At 42.9% G+C, this 20,994-nt stretch overlaps 1 long non-coding RNA gene across 2 annotated transcripts; it reads right to left on the bottom strand.

Annotated features, from left to right (window-relative positions):
* Positions 1-582: 582 nt before the first annotated feature.
* On the bottom strand, positions 583-20,232 carry LOC125443705. Of its 2 annotated transcripts, XR_007246165.1 has the most exons (3): positions 20,098-20,232; positions 7,848-8,445; positions 583-884 (listed from the first exon to the last, which is right to left on the bottom strand). It is a non-coding gene; the product is annotated as an uncharacterized LOC125443705 (long non-coding RNA). The 2 variants fall into 2 exon arrangements; XR_007246164.1 differs by lacking the exon at positions 583-884 and having other exon boundaries at positions 6,938-8,445.
* Positions 20,233-20,994: the final 762 nt, after the last annotated feature.

Here is a 20,994-nt window from a genome sequence, read left to right on the forward strand (position 1 = left end):
AGATTTTATAGAGGCCTACCAATAGGTGGCTAGCCTGCTCTCATCAGATCTTGGAAGCTAAGTAGGGTTGGCCCTGGTTAGTGCTCGGAAGGGAGACCACCAAGGAAGTCCAGGGTTGCTCCGCAGAGGCAGGCAAATGGCAAACCACCTCTGAAATTAGCGCTTCCTCCCTTCAAACCCATACCAGATAGCCGTAAGTCGGCTGCGACTTAATGGCGCTTTCCACCAATAACAACATTAGCCAGAAGATGAGGCCTAATTCTCTTCACTCCTTTATCTCAGAAGCTTGGTGTAAGGTTGTTTCGGTTTGCTAACAGCCTGACTCAACCTTGGGTCTACATTCCTCCATCTGGGCGTTGTGCCCAGACCCATCTTTATCTCTTCCCTAACCTTGCTGCGTGCTTGCCATCACTGGCTTCTGTTCTGTGTGAATCTCTTTCTTGGTGGGAATAGTGGGATGGGAAAACCGGGTTGTTTGGGGTTGGGATTTTCCGCGGGAAAACGTTTGCCCTGTCTCTAAAAGAAAGCGGCTGCTGGGGAGAGTCTGGTCAGATTCCGCATTGTCTGTAGAAGATCATGATTGCCAGTCAATAAAGAGCTTTTAGAAGTTACTGTTGTTCTGGACTTTGCTGATTCCTTACACTTGGTTGCAAATTCAGCCCTTGCGTTCCTGTTCTTTAAAAAACCAATTCTGAATTTGGCCAGCAAGTCACTGTAACTCAAGATACCCCCGTACACCCACGTGCAAAATTCCTTAACTGCACACATTTTCATACTCAAATATTTTCGAGCGGCGTTTTGCTGTGCCTGAGCTGAACTTGGCTTGGCGTTTGCCGTGTCTTGGATCATCCGAGTAGAGTCGATCTTGACTTTCTGCCCGGGCTCTGTACGAGAAACATTTCTCAATTAATCACCCAAAGTAACTAACATTGTTTCTTTCCCAACAAAAAAACCCAGCACTTCATGGTTCATGAGCACTGCATCCTACGAAAAGGCAGATATATAGTAGTCTGTTTCCTCCAGGAGGAAAATGCAGCAGAGACGGGGGGTCAGCGTTGGGTTAATTTCATACCCTTTTTGAAATATATTCATTCCCACAGGAGGGGGAAATCTCATTAGGTTTTATTTTCAGCTTAAAGTTGCATGGTGCAGGATGAAAAATACCCATTAGAATAAAATTTAAAATACTGAATTCAAATGCAATACGTTTATTTAAAAAAAGAAAAACCAAGATTTGTCTGGAACTGAAACTCTCCCCCCTCCCCTAACCATTTTTTGGGATCTGCTCAACTTGAAAGTAGCACTTCGAAAATGAGAAATCTGAAGTCCTGTTTTGTAAGAAGAACATTTCAGCTTTCCAAAAAAAAAAGAGGTAATGTTTTCTTTCCAAAAAGCGATTCTGTTGCCAGGGAAGTTGAACTAAAATCATTGTAGAATAGAGCAGCTTTGTTAATGGGGATATCATGGGAGTTCATTCACCAAGCCCAAGTTTTGAATCAAGAAAATACCAAGGTTTTTTCAAGGCAGGCAGAAAACCCACAAGTATTTCAGCAAGAAGCCACTCGCCCACCTTTGAAAATCCATCTTGTTCTGTCCGATCTTAATTCCCTTCCTGCATGACAAGGTGGCTTACATTAGACGGTTCTGTAAGGTACTTCATAGCCCACACTTGTTTGATTTCGCCATGGGCAGTTGCATATTGAACCAAAGTGTGCTCAAAATTGATACAGCGGTAGATCGAGCAACTGGATTAGCTTGTCCTAGGCCAGTGATGGCGAACCTATGGCACGGGTGCCAGAGGTGGCACTCAGAGCCCTCTCTGTGGGCACGCACAAACAGAGTTCATCATGTGTGAGGGGGAATCGCCCCCACACACACACATCTAGGCTGGCCTGGGCTGCTAGGCTCGATTATTAGCATAAAACCTAAGACCTAGTTTTGGGGAAGCAGTGTAGGTAACCCTGTTAAGCGCTGTTAAACCCCACTGATGTTCATGCAAAGAACTAAAGCGCAATCCTTTACCTGGGAGTGAGCTCGGTTGCTGGCAATGGGGCTTGCTTCTGAGTAAACCCTCCTAGGGTCATGATTCACCCGTTTGAAGAGTTGCATGGTTGCTTCAAAGCAAAGCCAATGACTAGCACCAAGCTTACTCCCGAGTAACGCATGCCTCGGAGCCAACCATTTTTTTCTACACTAAAACCTCAGTATTCAGGTTAAATTGCCGTGTTAGCACTTTCCGATAAATAAGTGGGTTTTGGGTTGCAGTTTGGCCACTTGGTCTCAAAAAGGTTTGCCATCACTGTCCTAGGCCCTTTCTGCACGGGCCATTTAAACCGGGATAAACCCGGTAAAAAACCCTAACGTGGATCTGCTTCACGTTTGCTCCGCCCCCAGGTTTTTCAAGAATCTCGTTATGTGTGATTCTTTTGTTTTAACGCAGCTTGTAGCTGCGGCCGCAGCCGAGCTCTGTCTTACAGACCCTGAGGAATTGCATAAGATCCCACAGGGCCCTGGTGTCATTGGCCAGAGCATTCCACCAAACTGGGGCTGGGTCCAGAGAAGCCCCGGCCCTGGTTGATGCTAGCCTTTGGATTGATGCTCTCCTTTGGGTCAGGGACCACCAATAAATTACCATTCGTCAATCTAAGTGCTCACATTATAGCAAAAAAAAAACCCCTTCAGTCTTTAACTTCATTCCGCACATGCAGAATAATGCACTTTCAAACTGCTTTCAGTGCTCTTTGAAGCTGTGCGGAATGGCAAAATCCACTTGCAAACAGTTGTGAAAGTGGTTTGAAAACGCATTATTTTGCGTGTGCAGAAGAGGCCTAAGGTACCATCGGGTTCCCTGTTTTCTTTTGCTAAATTAAGCAGTCTTCTTTGCCTCTTGGTTCATATTGCTGAAAACCCATAGAAAACTTAACACACAGTGATCTCTTTCAATGTGAAGGGGGAGAGAGTCCCAATTTAACAGGTTTTGGAAGCCATCGGGATTCTCTGATGTGAGAATGCGGAAAGTTCCAAAGAAGGGAAAACGTGTGCACAACTGAGATTCAAACCTGAAGGGGACGTATGCTCAATGTGAAGGAGACCACAAATGCATAGATGGTCACAGTCATGGATGCTGGGTGACTTTGGACCAGGATTTATTTATTCATGTGGAAAATTTATATGCAGCTTTCCAGAGAATTGTTGGAGGCATCTCACAAAGGAAAAGAAACAAGTTGCAATAAAATCATTAAAAAGCAAACGAATTATAAAGAAGAGAGATACCATGTGAGCCTCAAGAGGGAAGGCATTTGAAAGACGTCACTACTGAAAAAAAAATCCTGGCTAGGACACCATGGCCCCTTCCGCACATGCAGAATAATGCACTTTCAATCCACTTTCACAACTGTTTGCAAGTGGATTTTGCTATTCCGCACAGAAAAACCCAGCTGCAAAGTGCACTGAAAGTGGATTGAAAATGCCTTATTCTGCATGTGTGGAAGGGGCCCATGTCTGACATCTGCAGGCAGAGACTTAGATAACAGGAATTGAGAGGAGATTAACTGGTTGGTGGGAATCGTAGCCTAAGCTGCCACGCAGGGTTGTTGTGAAGATAAAATAGGGAAAGGAGGAATCATGTCCACCAGTCTGAACAGAAAATAATAATAAAAATTATTATTATTATTATTATTATTATTATTATTATTATTATTATTATTATTATTATTATTATTATTATTATTATTATTATTATTATTATTATTAATTAAATTTAATAGACCGCTGTACCCCCAAAGGGCTCAGGGAGGTTCACAAAACAATCAACATTTGAATACAACAAATAGTTTCAGTTAAAACAATAAATAAATTAAACATTAAAATACTAGCAGCAGTGGTAGAGATTGAACTTAAGGAACATAAATGAAATCCTGATTCCCGAAATGGACGGACAGACCTTTGATAAATCTACCCATTCCAAGTTTTGCAATCTTGTTTCAGAAGTTTTCAAGCATAGCTGGGAAACTGAACAGGGGCAAAGATTCTGACTTCTTAATTTTGTGATTCTGGCTTTCATCAAATGAACCCACCCACCCTCCATAAACGGAATGAAAACCTGTAGAAATTGCCTGGCAAAACAGCTTGATTGCATACCTCCCTTTTCACATCTCCTATGGAGCATTAGTTGAAACCTGAAGAGGGTAATCAAGAGTGGAGCTGATGGGCAGACCTTAAAGGGTTTGGGCATATGACACCATTATTTTTTTAAGCAATTTTTAAAATGTTTCCTTGGGTTGAAATCGTACAATCAAAGCATTTTGTTCTCCTCTGGGGATTTATTTTCTTCCCTCCCCTTTCAAAATAAGGTTGCAGAAATTGCCTCTGCTACACGATTTTTGATTTCTGCTTCTGGCTGTAAGAGACAGGCAGGCAGAACATTCCGACAGCTGATGCAAACACATTCTGAATTTGAATTTCAACCCAACCAGGTAACTCTTTCTCACAATTCCAAAGGTGCCCATAGACTCTGGCCCCTTCCGCACATGCAGAATAATGCACTTTCAATCCACTTTCAATCTTCTGTGAGCCATGAAAGATGGTGAGATGAAAGAGGCCTTCTCCCCAAAATCATAACTTTCAAGCTGAAAAGCAAACCTAGACACTATTTGAACTGGCAGTTTCTATATACAGCTGGGAAATTTTTCCTAAATGTTTTGTTCCAAGGCAGTCTCACCTGTAAAGTTGGCCGTCTGTTTTTCTACCACTCTGTCCTATAAACGCTGACCCAGTAATACCACTGGCACAAATGCAATGCTGGATTGCCTGCCCAAGAGAAGGTGGTTCTGGGAGTGTTTGTTCAAGGACGCTGCATGGAAAAGTTACTTCCACCCCTGTGCAAATGACGGAACTGAGGCTCATTCCACACAAGCAGAATAATGCACTTTCAAACTGCTTTCAGTGCTCTTTGAAGCTGTGCGGAATGGCAAAATCCACTTGCAAACAGTTGTGAAAGTGGTTTGAAAACGCATTATTTTGCGTGTGCGGAAGGGGCCTGTAGCTCAGCAGTGACTGCTGTTGGGTGGACAGTTTTATGGGCTATCTTTAAGAGCACTCTTGTCATCTGAATGATGTGAGCAGATCTTCCCACATAAAACCAGGTTAATTGTCAGCTGACAGAGCGTCATGCTTCTAACATCGTTTTATTTTTACCTTGCCAGTTATCCCATTTTAAAACTGCAGTCTTGCTTGCGTCATCAAAGGCAGAGGAGCACATTAGAATGGAAACCTCAAACCCACCCCCCGGGACTTCGACTATGAGAAGTGAAAGGGAAAAGCAAAGAGGAAAAGGAAAGTTCCTCGGGTCAACATACTAAAGGGAGAAGAAAATCTCCGAGGTTCCCATGTGATTTTCCAGAGGTCAGCTGAGAATGCCCTTCTCCGCCCACATGGTTCAGACCACACAGGAATACCACAGCTTGGCAAGGCTGTTTTGGGCTGGAAAACAGGTGAGGAGGTCACACTGAAGGGGCAAAAGCAGACAAGGGACTGATTTGGCACGCCAGTCTTTTTCAGGTAGGGGTTGGGTTGCCAACTCCAGCCTCAGAAATTCCTGGAGATTTGGGAATCGTGCCTGGGGAAGGGGGGGGGTTAAAGGCAGATTTCATGAAGGATCTGCCTTCCGAAGTTGCCATTTTCTGCAAGGAGTTGCTCTCTGTAGTCTGGAGATGAGCTTTAAAACCAAAAGAACTCCAACCCTACCTGGAGGTTGGCAACTGTAGCGAGCATGGGTTCCAGTGCTGGAATCTAGCCTCTTCAGAAGAAGAGTTTGGATTTATATCCTGCTTTTCTCAACCATAAGACATCTCAAAATGCCTTACAAACTGCTTCCCTTCCTCTCCCCATAATAAACACTTTGCAAGGTAGGTGGGGATGAGAGAGTTCTGAGAGAACTGTGACTGGTCCAAAGTCTCCCAACAGGCTTCATGTGGAGGAGTGGCGAAAAAACCCAGTTCACCAGCACAGAGTCGGCTGCTCATGTGAAGGAGTGGGGAATCAAACCCAGTTCACCAGCTGAGAGTCCGCCTGCTCTTAACCACAACAACCCGCTGGCAACAGCTGTATGGCTTTAAAACTCCCTCTGCCCCACCTATGACTGGCAGGCAGTAAGGATTTTATGGATTGGCCAGGCCCATTGTGAATACTAGATATCTGATCTTCAGCTATTCCTGTTCCAAAAGAGAAACCGCTGCATTTAGAGCCAAACAACACACTCAGAAATACGGCACGATAAACTGTTTCTGGACTGTATCGCTTCACTTTGCAGGTGTGAGATTTTATGTTTTAATGCTCTACCATGGATTCCCCCCCCCCTTTAAAACTCCCTACTTGTAGAAAACTAGCATATAGGCTCATTCCGCACATGCAGAATAATGCACTTTCAAACTGCTTTCAGTGCTCTTGGAAGCTGTGCGGAATAGCAAAATCCACTTGCAAACAGTTTGTGAAAGTGGTTTGAAAACGCATTATTTTGTGTGTGTGGATAGCCTTCTTTTCATGCTGACTTTTCACAGGTGCTGGAGGCCCCCCATTTAATATAAGATGTGGCATAGCCCTAAAAAGACAATGGCATATGATAATTTCAGCAGATTCAGTTCCACTCGTGCACCAATTGCAACATAAATAGACACGAAAGGCAGACTCTGGAATCTTGATCTGTATCCCTTTCCCAGCTCGCCGTGAAACACAAGAGTACAACTCAGAGTTTTGCATTTTCCTTTTCAATCCATGGCAGCTACTGTAAGTTAGTGTTTTATGTGAAAATTCCGCTGACCCTGGAATTAAAACCAATACAATCAGCATACTGCTAAATACCACGGGGAAATTCCAAACTGGAGTGCAAAATCCAGAAGCCTTAAAGGATTTACTCTTTGGCACTGAGAAGGTGCGTAGCTTTTATGCCATACTCGTCTTTAATTACCGAACACCCTTGTTATCGTCACAGCTACACAAGGTAAAACTAGAGAAAATAAAACAAGTCAGAGGAACGCAATAAAATGAGTCGAGTGTCTCATTGCAGAGAAGGGAGGGTAAGTTCTCATGGAAAATTCATTTTGAGCCACCCCATCCCTTTTTTGTTCCTTGAATTCCCACCCATGGCTGGCTCCTTACTAATAATATTTGGAATTGTTTGCTTGAGAAGCCAACAAAGTCAGACGTGGAGAAACTGAAAAGAAGGCTCCGGGTCAGAAGGAAGTCAGGATTCCAAGACTTCGTTTGAGTCCAGGCCCAGAACCAGTTGAATCAACTGTTGGGGAGCAACTGGAAAAAAACTGTATTAAGGGCAGCAGTCAAAGGTTATCCAGCTGTCCTCAACCAGAGCCAAAACCCTTTTGACTCTGTCAGGAGTGCTTTGATTGTGTGTTCCTGCATTGCAAGGGGTTGGACTTGATGGCCCTTGAGGGTCTCTTCCAACTCTACGGTTCTATGACTCTATGACTCTGGCACTAGCCTGGTACAGCGCTCTGTCAAGTGAGACCAACGTCCGGCAGAATTTATGTCAAGTATATAAGTGTGGCCGCTGCTTTGACAATAAGAGAGTTTTGGGCTCAGAATATATCCTGATCATCCCAAGAAAGTCCCCACCATTTGGTCACCATGTGATCACATAACAAGACCATTTGGCGGTTGGCTCAGGCACCTCCTTTGAGGCCAGGCAATTGTGCCATATATTTTTCTTTTAAAAGAAAAAGCACCCAGAATTTATCAGTCATCTCTCTCAAGTGTTACTTTTAGCTTGTTAAAAATTTCTCTAAAGAAAAAGAAAACAATTGTTCTAACAATCCAGAATACTTAAAACTCACCAGACTCTGGCAAAAGTTCACACTTGTTCCTCCACAGAAATTAGCACAAAAGAGGCAGGTGAAGGGGGTATTTTTTTTTGGGGGGGGGGGGGGGATTCCATAGAAGCAATATGGAAGTGTTTAACGCAAAGGCCTGGCATGGTACGGGGTAGAAGAGATCTGAACCTTCAAATTGCAGCCGTTCCCAAGCTAACGTTAAGTAAATAAACAGTTAACAGCTGCAGAGGACTAAACAGAGAAACACATCGATCTCCATCTCGGGAGGTGTGATTGCTGAGCTAGTAATTAAGTGTGAAATGTGAACCCTCCATCAAGTCAGTGTGAGATGCTGGAGGTCTCCAGTGGTAGAAACACACACACACACACATCCCATTATCCCTTCAGGCACCCTTGGGTGAATGGCAGCGCATCAATCCTGGGAGTTTGGGTTCCTGTGAAGCGAGATAAGTTTTGCGTGCCAGTGCTGCAGGAGAAGAACATTTGCATGCTGGGAATCTGGAACCACTTTCTTCTTTAACCTTTCCAAAGTCTGCATGTTGGCTTTTGAAGGGGCGATTATGCTCTGACACGTATCGCCAAATTCCTGGTGTTGAGAAGCCTGCATTTGGAGAAGAAAGCTAGGCTGGGATTATTTTATCATCATCATCATCATCATCATTTGGTTATTTATCATCTGCCTTTCTTGCTGAAACTGAAGGCAAATTACATATACATCAAGCACAATCAATAGGATGGGACATCCATTGAGCAGTACAATAGGGTTTGGACTGCAAAAACGTGAAAACAAAAAGAAAGCTCCGACGGAGCTGAAACCAAGCATGAGCTTTTAAACATGACATGTTAAGTAGTGAATAAATTGCCCAGTCTGGAGCATACTTACAATGATAGATAGCATATAGTAGTAGAGGCAGTGGTGGGATCCAAAAAATTTAGTAACAGGTTCCCATGGTAAGGGGATTCAAACTGTGGTGTAGCGCCAATGGGGCTGGGCGGGGCACGACGGGGGCGTGGCCGAGCATTCCGGGGTGGGGCATTCCTGGGCGGGGCTGTGGCAAAGACGCAGCCGCTGTGCCGGTCCTTGGAACGACGAATGCACGCATGGCGCGAGGCTGCCAAGCCACGCGCCACACCGGTGCACCTCCTGCTAGACTGCTTCAAGTTCTGCGCGCTACTGCTGAGAGGAGGGGCGTGTAACTAAGGCAAAAATCACGTGGCAAAATCACCAATTAGTAACCCCCTCTCGGCACACACAAATAATTAGTAACCTACTCTCAGGAATCTGTGAGAACCTGCTGGATCCCACCTCTGAGTAGAGGCCACAGTCTCTTGACCAATGCAACTTTCTGGCCATTTCATTACAGCACAGTCCTATTTACCGGTGCAAAAAATCCTCTTGAATAATTCCATTCCACACAGCTTTCAGGAAACCAGAAATTTGCTGTCTGCAGGAATGTTAACACGCAAGTGAACATTATAACACACGGATGCTATAAACTTGCTTTCTGAAGACCCAGAATAGCTTTACCACATATTTTTGTTTGTCTTTTTATTTGTTTATTTGTTTCTTTTTTTGAGGCTGGGGCAGGGAAAGACATGCTACTGTGCTGATAGAAACTGCTGCCTTGTATGTCTGGGAATATTCGGTCCACACTCGATGCCTGCCCGGTTGCACGCACATAAATGTGGTGAATGAAGGACATCTGGAAGTGCAGCAGCGTGGAGGAATCTACCTGCTATCTAGTTGCTTGGTACAAAGCAATTCAGCGCTGCTCATCAGACAACAATGGAAAATCTCACTGTCAGCCCTTTACATGCACACACACACAATAAATTTATATAGAAGAAGAGGAAGGAGGATGCTTGAAATATAAGCCCCACTCCAAAAATAAGCCGTAGTTACAGATTCCCCAGCGCAGCTGATCTGGTCACATGTGAGGCACAAAATCATGGAAAAAAATAAGACATCCCCTGAAAATAAGCCCTAACACATCTCTTGGAGCAAAAATTAATATAAGATCCTGGCGTAATGGCTAAGAGCAGGTGCACTCTGATCTGGAGGAACCGGGTTTGATTCCCAGCTCTGCCACTTGAGTTGTGGAGGCTTATCTGGGGAATTCAGGTTAGCCTGTACACTCCCACACACGCCAGCTGGGTGACCTTGGGCTAGTCACAGCTTCTCGGTGCTTGTTGTGAGGGGGGAAGGGCAAGGAGATTGTAAGCCCCTTTGAGTCTCCTGCAGGACAGAAAGGGGGATATAAATCCAAACTCTTTTTCTTCTTCTTCTTCTTCTTTTCGGGGAAACAGGGTAGAAGTGCGGAAATACATCTGGTTCAGCAGATAAGCCTCCGCCACTCAGGTGGAGGAGTGGGGAATCAAACCCAGTTCTCCAGATTAGAATCCACCTGCTCTTAGCCACTACGCCACGCTGACTCTCAGGCTGTTAAACAACAGAAAGGCGTGGAAAAGAAAATATGCTACAAATGGGGCTCTTTTCAACTAGGGTTGCCATCTCCAGATCAAGAAATTCCTGGAGTTTTTTTTTGGGGGGGGGGGGAGAAGCCTGCGGAAGACCTGATTTGCGGAGGGACCTCAACTGGGTATACTCCCCTGAAGTCCACCCTCCCAAGCAGTCATTTACTCCAACAGGGGTCTGCAACCTGCGGCTCTGGTGGCAGGGGCTGATGGGAATTGTAGTCTATGGACATCTGGAGAGCCGCAGGTTGCAAACCCCTGCTCCAGGAGAACTGATCTTTGTAGTCTAGGGATCTGCCATAATTCTGGAAGATTTCCGTGCCCCACCTGGAGGCTGGCTCAACTATTTTGAGCTGATCTTAGCAGTGAATAAATAGATCATAGAAGGGCACCACCCAGGGCTTCGGGCTAACACCGTCTCACTTCATTTTGCTGGAGACCTTTGAAACGTTCACAGTTCCACAACTTATTAATAACACAATTTTATGGAAGGCAAGCAATTCTGCAAATCATTGCAAGTCAGATCATAAAGGGCACCGTGGAAACTGCGTTTGGTTTCACGGGCCTGGAAAAGATTCAGCAGCAAAGACATGATCAGAAACACATTGAATGTAATTGATCTTGGTGGCGAACATGAAATGGATTTTAGATCAAACCTTCTTAGCCCTTCAGTGCCACTAAAGATAATGTGCATTAATTTCCTGTTAGTGCAATAGACTAAATAAAAGGCCCCTAAAAATAAATTCGCAAGCCCTGATCCTAAATATTTATGCCGGGCAGTCTTTACCCCCCGAGTTTCCATAATGCCCAAGTAACATTGTTCCATTAGCAACCGCTGTTCTACCAATTTCTCTGCAGGCACTAGAAGTCATTTCAGGGTGTGCGGTTCTAAGAGAAATTAATGACTTTTCCTAATTAATTCCTTACTGAGAGATGCCTAATTAATTAATGTTGGCATGCTATAGCAATTGGGGCATTATAGAGACACATCTTGCCTTGGCCACACACTATTATATGGATTTTACCCAAATCCCTGATATTTGAAGAAGGAGGAGGAGGAGGAGGAGGAGGAGGAGTTGGAGGAGGAGGAGGAGTTGGAGGAGGAGGAGGAGGAGTTGGAGTTGGAGTTGGAGTTTGGATTTATATCTCCCCTTTCTCTCCTGTAGGAGACTCAAAGGGGCTTACAATCTCCTTGCCCTTCCCCCCTCACAACAAACACCCTGTGAGGTGGGTGGGGCTGAGAGAGCTCCATAGAGCTGTGACTAGCCCAAGGTCACCCAGCTGGCATGTGTGGGAGTGTACAGGCTAATCTGAATTCCCCAGATAAGCCTCCACAACTCAAGCGGCAGAGCTGGGAATCAAACCCGGTTTCCTCCAGATCAGAGTCCATTTGATGTGATACTATCTACTTGAGTCTATTTGATGTGATAGTATCTCCTCTACCATCTCAATGTTTCAGCATCTCTTTCACCTACACACATAAATCCTGCCTTTAGCCTTTCATTTGCCATATGAGGATACAATGATGATTGTCCTGCCTGATAGAAGTATAAAATTCACTGGGGAGTGGTAGAATCATAGACATATTTACAAATTCAGGGCTGCCCTTTGCTGTTTTGTCCTTAAATACAGGTGGTCATAAACCGCCTTGTGTATATCTTGGAAGTTAGGGAGCCAAAATGAAATACATCGCCGCACACACTTCTTTACAGAACATCCCAAAAAGCAATTTTCCAAATTTGTTTTTATAAGAAAACGAAAGCCAGTGTCCAGGGGCATTTCTTTAAAATTGAAGACAACTCAAGGATGTAAATAACTAGAAATGGTCATTAGAGGGCTACTCCAATTAATCTGTGGTTTTTTGACTGCAGGGAGGAAGTGGTAGAGGATTTTACCATACTCTTTTTCAAACAGCTGTATTTATAGAAAGATAAAATATAGATAAATCCAATAGTTCCTTGTTGGGGCCATTCCCATGCCAAATCAACCAAAAATTGAATTATGCCTAGCCAACCATAATAGATATGTAACAGAAAAAGCATTTTATATGCCTGTCCAGCACAAAATGTATGGCAGAGCTTCTTTTCTGCTAACATGGTATAATGTTTTGATTCTCAGTCGCTTCTGTCAATCTGTCGCTTATCTATTAACATTCCACAGTCTAAAACCCATCTTCTTCCATATGTTCCAGCCTGGAATTTAAGATCACAGGGAAAGTCCCTCCTGCCTGGCCCATCAATCAAAGAGGCTCCTTTGGTGAGTGCACCAGAAAGGACCTTTCCAGTGGCAGCCCCCAGAATTATGGAGCAGCTTCCCTGAGCTTCCCTCACTTTCAAGAGACAGCTTAAGACAGTTTTATTGAGGTCTGCATTTTCTAAATTTACTAGCAATCCTGAGTTGTGATTTTATGGGACTACATTTTCCAATATCACTCCTGGAGGCTGTTATATTCTTCAAGCTGTTATGTTCCTCTGAGGTTGCAAAGGCCTTAGCAGACCAGGTGCTCAGGAGCAGCAGCAGCAGAAGGCCATTGCTTTCACATCCTGCCTGTGAGCTCCCAAAGGCACCTGGTGGGCCACTGCAAGTAGCAGAGTGCTGGACTAGATGGACTCTGGTCTGATCCATCTGCACTAGATGGACTCTGGCTTGTTCTTATGTTCTTATGTTCTAAGCAGTGATCTCCAGGAAATTCCAGACCCAAAGGATATCCAACTGGTCTCGACCAGAACCAGGGCCTTTTCAGCCCTGGTCCCAGCCTGATGGGGGTCTCTATCATCTGACCCTGGGCCCTATGGGATGTAGGGCAGTTCCGCAGGGCCATAAAAACAGAGATGTTACACCTGGCCCATGGTTGAGGCTGCCATGATTTAATATGTAACCTGACTTCCCCTCTTCCCACTCCCCTTCCCCTTTTTCCTCCCCCCCCATACCTTTTCCTTCCGATCCCCCTCCTTCCTCCCTTTCCCTTTCCCCCTTTCTTTTCCTTTTACCCCTTTATATCTCTTGTCTGTTTTTTCCCCATCCCTAGCCATAGATAAGTTTTAAGGTCTAGGGCAGTGATTCCCAACCAGGGTTCCGTGGTACCCTGGGGTACCATGAGCACGTCCCAGGGGTACCATGACAATGCTACCGCATTGCCCCCCCCCCACCAGAATCAAACAGATTTTGAAGGGGGAGGGGTTAGAAGCCTCATGGGCCTCCTTTAAACAACATTGAAAAACAGCATTCTTTTATTTGCCTAAATTTGGTGTGGATTGGGGGGGTAGATTTAAAGGGAGCTCTCCCTTTAAATCCCCCCTATCCATGCTGAATTTAGGCAAACAAACAATGCAGCTGTCAATGCTGCTTTCCCTCCCCTCCCCTCCCCTTGCTTGCCACTCCCCCCACCTACAGGCCAAAAACGGAAAAAACTCTTTAAAAATGCACAAAAAAATCAAATGAACCTCAAGGGTACCCTGAGATATGAAGAGCGAGATCAAGGGTACCGCGACACCAAAAAGGTTGGGAATCACTGGTCTAGGGGAAGGGAGTAAGGGGTAAGGGAGTCTGGGAGACCTCGTGCTTTTGCCTGAAATGCCTAAAACACAAGGAAATTTTAAAGGAATTCGATGCCAGCTTTTCGTCAAACTATAATATTATAAGGGTGTGTTTTAATTATAGTAGAAAGGATTCAATTTGCTTTTACAGACTGTATTACACTGTTATTATTGTGTCGTTCGTCACCCTGAGCCTGGCTTGTCCATGGTAGGGCGGGGATAAAAAATCTAAATAAAGTAAAGTAAATTTTGTTTTTTTATGCCTCCAGCTCCGAAAGGCCAACAGGCACCTCATAAATGTTTGAAATAAATCTTGATTGTGAATAAACAAGAGTCTTTTTGATCGATTCTCCACTCAGCACCCATTTACATTTGTTCCCATCAGCAGTGCAAAGATGAGATGAACAATATAGGTCAACTCCTACCCTTTGAAACAATCCAAAGAAGACTGCTGTGAAATTATTCAAATTTGCTGTGCAGAAAGAGTTCTCAAATTGTATAAGGCATGAGGTTCAGTTTGTTCCTAGCTTGGTTCAAACCAAACAGTCTAAGTGTGATTATGTATGTTAGCGTTTCTGCCTCATTTGGTTTGCTGTTCCTCATACTGAGACTGGATATTTCACCAGACATACACATCTTTTACAAGTGTAGTTATATTAACTTTTTAATCTTTTGTTAAGTGAATCAAATGTACTTTTACTCTACTACTTTGCTTTTGTGAGTTGAATCTCTTTGTAGTAAACAGTCACCGACTACAATGTATAAGTAATGGCGCATAATAATAATTATAATAGTGTCACAAATATTCCTTTTTGTAAATACCATAGACTATGTAATATTTCGTATAGTGCTTTTAGTACTCTTATTATAGATTATAGATTATGCAACATTTGAATAGTGCTTCTAGGACTCTTTTGTCTATATATATACTATGGTAATGGTACCTTGAAACTGATGTACCCTGATCTTGTACTACTGGTCGCTGACTGTAAATAAAATGACTTATGGACTGGATATTTCAAATATATTAAAAAGTGGAATTTTTTAGAAATCTGGAGAATAAAGAGGACTTACAAAGGCACTTTGCGAATTGACAAAGCCCAGATACTGAAGACTCAATATGAGAATCTGAATGTATTTGAGTTATTGAATACAGATTAATGAGAGGGTTCTAACAACTATTAACTAGAGCTTCTCACTGAAACAAGAGTTTTATTCCTGGTTAAAACTACCAGAAGACAGCGCCAGATTTACCCATTCTGAAGCTGTCTCAAAATCCAGGAGCCAAGGTGTATATTTTTGACACTGTTATAGGCCGTTCATGCTGTCTTAATTCGCTGTAGTCTCTAAACAACCCTTCAGTACTTTTCCTTGTACTCCGTTTCAGAAAAATACTGTAAAACTGCCATTCTCCTAAAAATTCCTGCTTATTCCACAAAATGTTTACAAAATTCGGTTATGGCAAAAGTTTTTCCACAGTGTTAATTTTAACATTTATGCCTTTTTTTCCCAAACGCTACTGTATTTAACAATAACACCTTGCATCCTTTAGACGAGGGATTGTGAATTGTGGGATTTTAAACACCCATCATCATCCTCGACTTTACTCAGTTTTGTTTAAAACCTCTTCCTCTACCATGGAGGGGCGGGGAGTTGGCAGGGGGGGCCTCACGTGTGAAAATAGCCTACGGCCCCTCCTCATCTAAAGCTGGCACTGCCAGAAGAGCGGAAGATAGGCTTGCCAACCTCCAAGTGAGACCGGAGATCTTCAGAAATCACAACAGATCTCCAGACAGTGGCGTAGGAGGTTAAGAGCTCGTGTATCTAATCTGGAGGAACCGGGTTTGATTCCCAGCTCTGCCGCCTGAGCTGTGGAGGCTTATCTGGGGAACCAGATTAGCTTGTACACTCAGCACATGCCAGCTGAGTGACCTTGGGCTGGTCACAGCTTCTCGGAGCTCTCTCAGCCCCACCCGCCTCACAGGGTGTTTGTTGTGAGGGGGGAAGGGCAAGGAGATTGTCAGCCCCTTTGAGTCTCCTGCAGGAGAGAAAGGGGGGATATAAATCCAAACTCTTCTTCTTCTTCTTCTTCTGACAAGAGAGATCATTTCCTCTGGAAAAAATGGCTGCTTTGAAAGATGGGCTCTGTGCCATGATACTGAAATTTATTTTTTTTATTTTTTTATTATGAGATTTATAAGCTGCCTCACCCCTGAAGGGCTCGAGGCGGCTCACAAAATGCCTCAGCTCCACCTGTGTCAAATCTCCATCCCAAACTGAAGTTGGCAGAGGCTGAGCAAAGGGAAACTGCGCCCGGGGTGCACACATGCCCTGCAGCGGTGCCCACCACCACCCCGCCCCAGAATGCCCCCACCACGCCCCCTCCACAGCCCGGCCATGCCTCCTCCGCAGCTCCCCCCGGGGCATCTCGCCCCTTCTCCCGACCCGTGGGCGCTACGCCACTAGGAGTTGGCAATCCCATTGGATCAGAGCAGAGCTGCTTCTTGTCCCGAAGAAGAATAACGTTTTGATGAAACACTCTGACACCGGTTGGGACGGGGTGGAAAAGAAGTCCAACAAACAAATAAAGAAGATATCACCAAAAATACATTCACATGGAAAGATATTTTAAAATAAGCTTCCGCTCTGAAGATCTTGCAAGAAACTAAACACTAAGATGGAACTTGCCATGGTGAAAGAGATCCAGATCCTTGCACTGTATATTTAACAATGTTCGTGTGTATTTATTATATGGTGGGAAAATTAGTATGCTTTAAAATGCCACATAGGAGACATATTGTGGTAATGATTCCATGAGTTATTTCCGGAGGTGGGATCCAACCAGTTCTCACCACTTCTCTAGAAGTGGTTACTAATTTTTTCTGAGTGCCGAGAAGGGGTTACTAAAGCAACCTCCCTGCCCAATAGGGACTGGAGGTGTGTGTGTGCGGCGGCACCACTGTTTGAATCCCACCACCATCGGAACCTGTTATTAAAATTTTTGGATCCCACCACTGGTTATTTCCCTTTAATTAAGTGAATTCCCTTTTAACTTAGTGTTAAGAACTTTCTTTAACTAAGGATTCTATTAATATTCTAATAATATTTATATCCTAGTAATGTTTTATGCAAATTGAACATGATGAAATAAAATTCTCATTGTCTGTCTGAAAATGATATGGAAGTGGTGTTCATTACTGGTATTTAGTATTGGTGATTTTAAATATCTATAAAAGATGTGTATGTTAAGGTGGGAAAGCTAATCACGTTTCTATACGGTCTTTGTTTCACAAACCTTTTCAAAAATTTCATGTCCTATGGCAATTCTTTAAAAAGAATTTGGTTGTTTTCCTCTTGCAGTTGGTTAACAAATGCTCTTGGTTAACAAATCTATTTGTCCAGTTTCTTTCCTAGTCTTCCTTTTGGCTTGAGAAAGGCAGCAAACCTAATGAAGATTTGAAAGAGACGTCAAAACTCTAGTCCATAATGTTCATTTTAGCCCGATTTGAACCAAGAGTTAAACTTTATCTTCAACTAGATGCTGCCTTCTACCTAAAAATTGCTGAAAAACAAAACAATGCCAGTGGAAGGTGTTTTTTATGACTTGTGCAACATTAAACTGATTAATTATGGTATTAAAATGAGTACTCTGGTTTTACTTTACAGTAGGGCTAGCCGTACTGGGGAGTATCAGTGTCTCATGATATATGGTATTAATGTTTCAAGCTCTAAACAGCAACAGGAATAACTGTTGGAAAAGTAAAAGAATGCATATTAAAATTAATTAGTGTTTGAAAATGGTAAGCAGTAATGAATCTGCTTTAAATTGCTGGTTTCTGGTGCTTCAAGGTCTTCCCAGGTTTTTAGCTCTCCAGAAGTGGTGATGCCCCCTAATGGACACATGGGGAATGTCTACTTTCTGATACAGATCTATACTCAAACTCTAAAAGCTTTTAAAACAGATTTGCAAAGGACTCGTTTATCTTGAAGAATAACAAAATCCTGGGGTGGAGGATTGAAAAACATTTTAGCTTCTTTCCTCCATTCCAGCACTCAAAATGGGCTTATTCCTGCATTTCAAGCGACTGACTGGTTTTAAGTTGAATTCTGTGGTTTTGAACATTGATCTGAAAATTCACGCATGTTCGTTTAGGAAGCGTTTTAGTGCCCTCAAAGCAACAGCAATGAGCATTCTGGCACTATTTTTAAACGACTCTTGCCAACTTCTTAATAAGATCAAATCCTGATCTTCCCTTTCTCACAAGTAAAGGCTCATTTTAATATTGCGAATGTTGGCAAAACATCCCAAATAACATCTATCCCATCGCAACAGACAAACAGATGTATTCAAAACTACATAACCTATGAGGCAACGCGACGCAAGCAAAATAGTTATACACCCAGTAGGATGTCATAAAACCGCGAGCGAAAGATGAAAGATATCCATATTCTACACAAAACTGGATAGTTTAAAAATCATTGAAGCATTTAATACACTGGGTAAATTCCAAAAAGGTCAAATGAATTTTCCAAAGAAAATAATGGCACGTGGCTGGGAAAAAGAATTGATGCCACAAATCTTCCTGTTAATTTTACCTATTCCTAATCGCAAATGGTCATCGTAAAATGTCCTCTTTTATCTCCTTCGAGATTTAATATATTACCTGGGTTTACAGATTCAGAATGGATTCCCATGGGTCTTTGCAAAATGCTAACACTTTTACTCCCCACTCCCTCTGAGCAAAATGTTTTTTCTCTTCTTATCACATCCAGTTTGGAGAGGAAAAGGTCAGGTATGTTTTCTCTCCTTTTGGAAGAATGAAGAAGGAGACCCGCATTTTTCTAGATGTTATCTAATTAGTAACATGCTAATTAGTAGTGCCTAGTGGTAGGAACTCCTGCATTTAAAGCATACATCCCTTCTCACTTTTGTTGGGGAAGCTGCGGGGGAAACAGCTTATTTCTCCATATCTGCTGAGTGTTCAAAGCAATTCCAGGCGTGCAGACTCAAGTTCATTTCATAAGGGAGAAGATAATAAACAAATAATGACTTCAGATCTGTGTGTTGTTTTGACTCACTGCTATTTACAGAGATCTTGTCAAATCTTGTACTGCGGCAGAGGGAATACAGATTCTGTGACGCTGGAAGACATTTGATTCTTCCCCCCCATCACATCAACAGTATCAAAGACCATGCAATATTGCATTAATGGAAAACCTTACCTACCCAATTAAGCCATTAAACTAATTAGTTAAACCAAACCACCATTCCTTTAAACAGTTGCTCAATGAATACAGGACCTCCGTTTCACAGGAGTCCTTCTCAAGGGATGTTATTACTACCTATGCATTTCTATATGCTTGCGGGAAAACTTAAAATGTTATTATTCTGCGTCTCTATATGGCTCTTTGGAATCTAATAGCTGTCAACTATTAGACTTAATACTTTTCAGTTGTTTTTTTTAATGTATATTGTTTATTTGGAAAAAGCGAATAAGCCTTCCAAACCGCAAGTGTTCTGCTTTTGAATGTTATGCCTCTTGAATCCTTGTTTTTGTCTTTCTATTTAAAAATCCAAATATTGTTTTAAAGTTGATGAACCCTTCTGCCTAACTTTGCTAGACTCAATGTAAAATATATTCATCACCTAGGAAGAAATCAAATATTATCATGAAGCAAGAGAATGAAGAGAGTGCCATAGTGTTTGAAAGGAAAAAAATGATTCTTTTTTGGTGAGAAATAGCATTTTTTTAGATGCTGATTTCTCCTTTTGATTTTTGGTGTTTCTGCCCACACCAAAGCCGCAAAGAGCGGAGCAGATTAAAATCCACATTTACACACATGCACACATGCAGTCAGAGGGACAGGAATACAGTTATATGAAATGCTATGTTTGCTGATGGAAATCTATTTAGTATACTTCCCCCCAAAAAATGTTGCAATAAATTTAGAAGGGGCGGGGGAGAGACCTGCAACCAGATGGACTTGCAAATAACATCTGTAGCATTTTGCAGGACAAAAAACACAAAAATAGAAAAAAGCAGAGCGCACAGTAAAATAGTATCTTCTAACTCCATCCAACACATATCCTCTGAATAGGTTGATAGATCACGTAGATTCCCATGAAAGATTCTACACACATTATCAATGCTGAGTTGCACAAGATCCCTGAAATGCATATTTCAGGCTAGGGGGAGAACTGAGCAGATCTAGTAAAGCAGGAAAAGAGAAAGATCCAGTACCTACAGATTGAAGAGTCCACCTTTCTCCCAAGTCGGTCTCCTCTGGTCTGCCTGCTTCTCTTTTCTTAAGTCAAATAGGAAGCGTGCCTCCAACACAGCTTCAAAAATAACCCATCAGGAAGTTGGCAACTTCTCTGACTACACAAGCCATGGAGGAAACACAACAAAATGCACCAAGGGTCCCCCGTTTCCCCGAGGTTGCTGCGGAGAGGAGATTTTGTGCTGAAAAAAAAATACGCAACCAACAGATCACAAATTGACTGGACATTTTAATGGAAGAAAAGGAGCTTTTTTTACCTCTGCTCTGAAAGGCCATAAAACCAAATGAAAGTGCACTCCATAAAACGACGGGAGCAATTTTCCACGAATCTAACTCAACCCGTGCTCTAAAACATTTACACAGCAGTTCAGAATTTGCCTGTTCCAGACTGAAGCATTTCTTTGCACATAATAAAGCCAGAAGGGGAGAAAATACGTTCTCACAGTGATTTTTTAAAAAATACATATCTCCACCCAAACACCAGTTTTCCGTTTTGCTGAAACCCCCAACATTGTAGTACTCATACAGCATTTATTTTGATACCTTTACATTCAGGCCATCTTGTACACAGCCTTACACTCGTGTTAAACACTGCAAAAAAAAAAATCACTATCACTATTTGGTTTCATATTTACAACCGCCATCATGGATAGATGTCCCTGTTCCGCCGTAAGTAGTCCTTGAAAAAACGGTTCAAGGGTTTTAAGGTATAGCTGATGTACATTAGGTGATTACATTAGGAAAAGGTCATGCTATGCAGTTCACCATAAGAAGCAGAAACAGACCTCAGAAAAAAAATGCCACGCTTCTCTGGACTCAGAGACAAAACCTGATACTAGAAACCGGCATCAAGGGGT

The sequence above is a fragment of the Sphaerodactylus townsendi genome, linkage group LG14, assembly GCF_021028975.2.
Source record: "Sphaerodactylus townsendi isolate TG3544 linkage group LG14, MPM_Stown_v2.3, whole genome shotgun sequence".
Taxonomy (NCBI): Eukaryota; Metazoa; Chordata; class Lepidosauria; order Squamata; family Sphaerodactylidae; genus Sphaerodactylus; species Sphaerodactylus townsendi.